This window comes from Tupaia chinensis, unplaced genomic scaffold (genome assembly GCF_000334495.1).
Source record: "Tupaia chinensis unplaced genomic scaffold, TupChi_1.0 Scaffold147880_1, whole genome shotgun sequence".
Taxonomy (NCBI): Eukaryota; Metazoa; Chordata; class Mammalia; order Scandentia; family Tupaiidae; genus Tupaia; species Tupaia belangeri.
In genome coordinates, this window is record NW_006207730.1 from 347,092 (window position 1) to 352,919 (window position 5,828).

Here is a 5,828-nt window from a genome sequence, read left to right on the forward strand (position 1 = left end):
ATGGATTGGAAAAGTGTGGTATATATACTCTATGGAATACTACTCAGCCATAAAAAAATAACAAGACCCTGGCATTTGATGGAAAGTGGTCAGATATGGAGGATCTATTGCTGAGTGAAGTAAGCCAGGCTATGAAAGAAAGATATTGTATGTATCCACTTAATATATACCGACTATCTGCACTCTATGATAGAGAGTGAAATATTAGAGAACATAAAAGCAGTCAAAGTACTTAACGAGAATAAGACAGTGTGGAATGCGGGGTGGTGAGGAGAAGAGGCTAGAGAAAGATAGCAAGAGAACAAATAGAGAGGCAGGACGTTAGTGGGAAACAGATATGGCTTATTACCTGTTGATGATGACATGTATAGTATTCTCAACTGGATTGGTTTGAGAAGTATTTCATGATAGGTAAAATCTTTTTACAAGCAAAATGAGAAATAGTGATTGGCTGTTTAAAGATGCCAGTTTTGGTTTACAGTACAATTGAGAAGAAACAGAATTCCCTTATACTCCCAAAGTTATATAGCCACAGAACCTTCTTCAAGAAATATATTTATCTTATTGAATTAATGCTCTGTGTTATGCTGTTTGGGAAATACTGGGTTTATGGAATAAGCACGAACTTTGTTATCCTTTCAGAATTAGTTTGAATTCTAGTTCTAATATTCAATAGCTGTGTGACTTTGGGTAAGTTACTTTACCTCTCTAAATTAGTTTCTTCATTTATGAAAATTAGAACAGTAAAATCTATATCTAAAAGGATAAAGAAGGATTAAATGAGAAAATACATAGTGTTTAACAAGCCTAGCAAAAACAGGCACTCAATAAATCACAGATATAACTGTCATATTCATTTTTCATCACCAGTACTGTCACATACCTATCTGACAAGGATACTAAAACAGCTTCATAATAAGTTCAACCTGAGGACTCAAATGACCATATTTTTGACTGCTTTGGGAACTGAGTGTAGGAAGAAGAGAACTGAACCACTTGTCCAAAGATATATCTGTATGACTTATTTACTGTCTGACCTTTGGGCAAATCACTTCACCAGTCTCTATTTTCCTCTCTTGCCAAATATAGGTATGGACCAGATAGATGACCTCTTACTCTAAAATTTTATGAACCTCATCTCTAAAATATTATATATTTACAAATTTATTATTGAAAAATCTGTGGTACAGGTCGAATCCAATTATAAAGAACAGTCCTGTATAACAAAGCTATTTTTATGTTCTAGCAGATGGCTGGCAGAAACAACGCTTTGCCAATATGGTTACGATGAACTCTTCATAGTGAATAATTCTGTGTAACAGTTGATTTCTCTGGTCCTCAATCCTGTAATCATCACTCTCTAACATTGCTCTAATCAACTAAAGAACTTGATTATGTGTTGTTTTCACTAAAGACACAGAGAGGGGAGCTGAGCTAATCTCATATATAGCATTTCTAGCTGAGATATTTATGTCCAGTTAAATTATTTTACAGTTGAGGAAACAGAACAAGAGAGGTTAAGTAACTTGTCAGGTCACACAGCTAGTAAGTGGCAGAGCTCTGAATGGGTGTTTGGACTAAATGATTCATCATCTATGAACTTGAGAGATTTCAATACAAACTCTTTTACCTAGACCATATGTAAAAATGTTAATTAAAGCCTTTAACAAATATTATAGAAACTTTACCATTATGCTTTTCAAACTAGCAAGATATGCTTTTATCAGTATTTTTTTTAATCCCTGACTTTAAGCTCTCTTCATAGGATGGTCCCTCTAAGTTCATGATATATAGTGACACAGTCTAAAGCATAATAATCTTTGTTGCAGAACTTCAGTTAGATATTTTTTGAAATTATAATGAGTTACATTCATTGATCCCTTTAGATACATGCATAGTTCCTTCCATAAATTCCTTTTATTAGTCATCTACACTTTTTTTCATTATGAAACCATGTGGTGGCCTTTTTACAAAAACAATGTTAATAGAGATAAAAATTTGAATACTACGAATATCAAAGGTAATTATTCAGGACCCTGCTTTTCTCTATCTATATACTCTTTTATGAGTACATTTCTTTCCAAGACATCAATCCCTATGGAGAATGATATACTCTAAATCACAGTCCATGTCACCAACTACCAGTGTGACATTCCTTTTTGAATTCTTTCCTGTTACCTATAACTTACATGTCTCAGATTGAACATATCTTCTAAGTTAGTGGTTCTCAAATCTGACTATACATTGAAATCACCTGGAGGGCTTCAAAGACTCTCAATTCCTGAACCCTACCACTAGAGATTGTGATGTGATTGGTCTAGAGTTGCATCTGGGCATGAGAATATTTTAAAGCTTCCCAGTTGATTTTGATGTGTGGTTAAAGTTGAGCACCATTGCTCTAGGGCAAGCCTTCAGCACCAATTCCTTCATTTCTGTTAATGATAGCACCATTCTCCTGCCTGTGGACTCAAAATTTGGGGTATTCAATCTTTAGATCTAGAAATTAACAAGATAATAAAAACAAAAACAATTTTGGAAAGTGTGAAGTGCCAAGTAAATGCAAGAGATTATTTTATGCAGTATACACACATGAATCAAGTGGATTGCTTTAGTACTTGAGATATGTTAAATCACTAAACAAGGTAAAGGTTACACTGGCAACTTATCCTTATGGTCTTCTTGTCCTGCAGAGCACAAGAATCATGGATAATCTATTTTTGAGACATAAATAATCGGAGATACACTATCTTCCTGCAAGCAAGTTAATCCCATCAGTGGGCTGAAGGAGCCGAGATGTTTGGCATCATGTGCTGTACCCAGAAGTAATACTTCCAGCCTTGCTAAGTTGGGCGAGAGGGTCTAGGTCCCCTTCACCAAGGAGTGCAGCCACAGCAGCTGGCCAGACAAATGTCAAAAAGCACTTACACTGAGGGAACCAGCAGTTAGCGTAATGACTATGTCATTGGACTCCCATGTAGTCGACTGCGGTTCGCGTCCTGGACCCGGTGGCTTAATACTCATGCCCGGCGCGTTTGGGTGCGTGCCCAAGATCCCAAGAGGAGAATGGAGGAGAAGGGATTGCAGCGTGACCATCCCCTCTGGGGGATGATTTCTCGCTTTCTGTCTCTATGTCTCTCTCTGTCTGTCTGGTGAGCGCATGCACCCTATAGCGAAAACCTCTCCAAAAAGAAAAAAAAGCACTTACACTGAGAACCACACATATGCAACATGGCTGTAAACTTGGACACAGAACTATTCAAGATAGGTAGCTGCTGTGATGCTGTATATGTTGTGCCTTTTTAATTGGAGATGGGGCTTATCCTGAGTCACATTGGAGTTTTCTTAGGATGGAACAAACTGGAGGTATACCTGATGTTCAGTTTGTGTGTTTTCTGGTCATTTACATTAGTGCCTGCTCACCTGCCCTAGGCTGGAGATGCTGTACAATACTTTGGTTTAGAAACAGCAAATCTAATTTTTATCTCAAGAAAGGTATACCTACGTGGTTTTATCTGAGGTTATCCTTCAGTATGTTAAGAGTTTATCTTGCCTTTTCTATTTTCAGTATTGCCACCCCAGTTCTGGATGCAAGAACTGCTCTGGTAACTGTGCGTTGGCCACCCTCTACACATTGTACTCAGCAGACTTTGTTACAGGAAATATCTTTTCCCTTGCAGGGAGATTGGACACATAATTGGAAGCCAGTAGTGGAAAAGGCATGGTCTTTGAAGTGCCAAAATTTCATTCAAGTTCCAGCTCCATGGCAGGTACTCCTCAGTTCATTACCAAATTCCATTCCTATAACTAGGATGTTAAGTGAATAGATCGATCAGTGAGGAGCCAAAGATGCATGGCTTATGTGTCCTGGTGCCACAGGTTTTGTCTTTTATTTTTTTAAAAGTAATTTTTAAAAATTTACATTTAATTATTGTACATCTTTACAGTGTACAATAGGGTTTTCAAATCATATATGCATTGCATATCAATCAAGTCAGGTATTACCTTATACATCACCCTCAATAGATAAATTTCCATTGTTGTGTCTGTTAAATGTTCTATTTCCTGAGTGCTTCTGTCTCATCCCCCACTATCCGTTTACACTAATACAGTCTCTGCTATCTATTCTTTCCCTCCCCGCTATTACATCTTCCAGTCTTTCCGTTTCTGCCATAGAGTGCAGACAATTGGTATATATAGAGAGAGGAGGGACATATAATGTCTGTCTTTCATAGACTGACTTGCTTTGCTTAGCACAAAATCTTCTATATTCATCAGCTTTGTATCATGTTACAGAGTCTTATTATTTTTTTGTGGCTGAGTAGTATTCCACAGTGCATAAGTGCCACATTTTTTCAATCCAGTCACCCATTCTTAGGCATTTAGATTGATTCTATGTCTTAACAGTTGTGAATAATGCTACAATAAACATGGATATACATATGTCTTTATGTTTCCATATCCTTTGGGAATAGGATAATAATAATAATTAATAATAATAATAGGATAATAATTCCATCCAGGAGTGTATTACTGGATCACATGGTAATTCTATTTCTAGGTTTCTGAGGAACTTCCATATTGTTTTTCACAGTGGCTATGCTAATTTACATTCTCACCAACAGTGTAGGAGGGTTCTTGTTGCACCACAACCTTGGCAGCACTTGTCATTCTTTATCTTTATTTTATTTTTTTATCATAGCTGTTCTGACTGGGGTTAAGTGGTATCTCATGATGGTTTTAATTTGCATTTCCCTTATGATAAGAGATGTGGAGCATATGGCCATTCATTTATCTTCCTCAGAGAGTTTTCTGTTTAGCTCATTCGCCCATTTTTATTTAAGTAGATTATTAGTTTTGAAAGTAAGCTGCTTGAGTTCCCTGTATATTCTGGTTATCAATCTCTTATATGAGGTATAGTTTGCAAATCTTTTATCTCATTTTTGGTGTTGTCTCTTCACTCTAATTATTATTTCCTTTGCTTTGTGGAAGATTTTTAGCCTGATACAATCCCATTTATGAATTTTAGGGATTATTGTATGTTTTAGGGGACTTAATTAAGAAACCTTTGCTTGCTTCAGTGTATTCAAATGTTTCCTCCATGTTTTCCACCAGTAGTTTTAAAGTTTGAGGCTTTATGGTTCAATCTTTGATCCATTTTGAGTTGATTTTTTATATTGGTGAGAGGTAGAGGTCCAGTTTCATTTTTCTGCAGGTGGATATATAATTCTCCCAGCAGCATTTGCTGAAGAGACTTTGTTTTCCACACTGTATTATCTTGTGCTCTTGTCAAAGGTCCATTGGTGGTATGTTTAAGGGTTTATTTCTGGATTCTCTGTTCTGTTCCATTGCCCTTTGTGCCTGTACCATGCTGTTTTGATGATCACAGCTTTGTAATATAATTTGATGTCAAGAAGTGAGATGCCTTTTTGCACAGTACTGCTTTAGTGATACAGGGACTTTTATGGTTCCATACAAATTTTATGATTTTTTTTCTATTTCTGTGAAATATGTCTTGATAGTATGATCAGAATTAGACTGCACTTGTAAATTAACATGTGTAGAACTGACATTTTGTTTATATTAATTCTTCCAATTCAGGAATATGGAACATCCTTCTGCTCTTGCATGTTATGCTCAATTATTTCCACAGGTTTTCTTTTTTCTTTTTTTTTTTTTTTTGAGTTTCTTTGCTTTTTTTATCATCATAATCTTCTTTATATTACATTGGATTACATATAACTTTACAGTGTATTACATTGCTTTTTCAAAAGGGAATGCCATGCATGTCAGTCAATACAGAGACATTAATCTCCCCGCTTCAACATTCA